The 968-nt window shown below is 40.6% G+C and overlaps 1 protein-coding gene across 1 annotated transcript in view; it reads left to right on the plus strand.

Annotated features, from left to right (window-relative positions):
• LOC101861010 (bifunctional 3'-phosphoadenosine 5'-phosphosulfate synthase) overlaps window positions 1–968 on the plus strand; it is a gene marked incomplete in the record, with an annotated part of 92,902 nt that overhangs the window by 56,379 nt on the left and 35,555 nt on the right.

The following is a 968-nucleotide window of genomic DNA, read 5'->3' on the forward strand; positions in this document are numbered from 1 at the left end:
AGAGAGAGAGAGAGAGAAAAGAGAGATAGAGGGGGGAGGACTCGAGGTTTTGTGGGAGGGGGATACAAACTTCAAACAGAGATAGAGAGAAGGAGAGGCTAGGAAGAGACCAGTATTTAGAACACGAAGTGGACCGAATGCGAAGCAGCCCGCGATAGTTCGAGTGTCCTACTTCTTGTACTGTACGCGCTTATTGTTCAAATATATTCCACTGATAAATAAATGTGGCTCGAGGAAATTGCGGCACAGTTAAGCAGGAAAACAGGAACCTGGGCTCTATTTCGGCATTGCGGGGTCTGTGAATGAAGGATACCGCAGTAATCGAATACTCATTTGGCCTATTGCAGCATCGATGTCGTTGGTTGTGGGGGGTTTTGGGGGTCGGTTTTTTTTTGTTAGTTTTTAATTTTAATTTTTTTTTTTTTTTTGGTGGTGATTTTGAAGTGACATTTAAGCGGGGGTTGTTTTCTTTTACTTTAAAATTGTAATTGAAGGCTTGACAGACGAGAATATAATTTTTCGTTTTAGGTAGGAAAATCAATGCATTTTTTAGAGAATTTTTTAATTTGTGTTTGCTTTTTCAAGGAAAGAGGGGTGTTGGTTTGGTTTCGTTACTGGTAGGCAGAATGAATCTCATGAAAACTATAGTTGAATTGAAAACATTTTTGCGCTGATACAAACTCTCATACACACACACACACACACACACACACACACACACACACACACACACACACACACACACACACACACGCACACATGCACACACTGTGGGTGGTTGGCAGATGCTCTGATGTGGTTTGCTTCTTCATTCCTATCAAACATGTATCGTCTTTATATCCCCTCCTCTTTTTGTGTTTGTTACTCTCTTGTAACACTTCTAATCTTCGGCACTTATATGATCGTATTGTGTTGCAAGTGCCTTAAAACACTTACTAAAACAAACACACACACTCACATGCACACAC

Source organism: Aplysia californica, unplaced genomic scaffold (assembly GCF_000002075.1).
Source record: "Aplysia californica isolate F4 #8 unplaced genomic scaffold, AplCal3.0 scaffold00004, whole genome shotgun sequence".
Taxonomy (NCBI): domain Eukaryota; kingdom Metazoa; phylum Mollusca; class Gastropoda; order Aplysiida; family Aplysiidae; genus Aplysia; species Aplysia californica.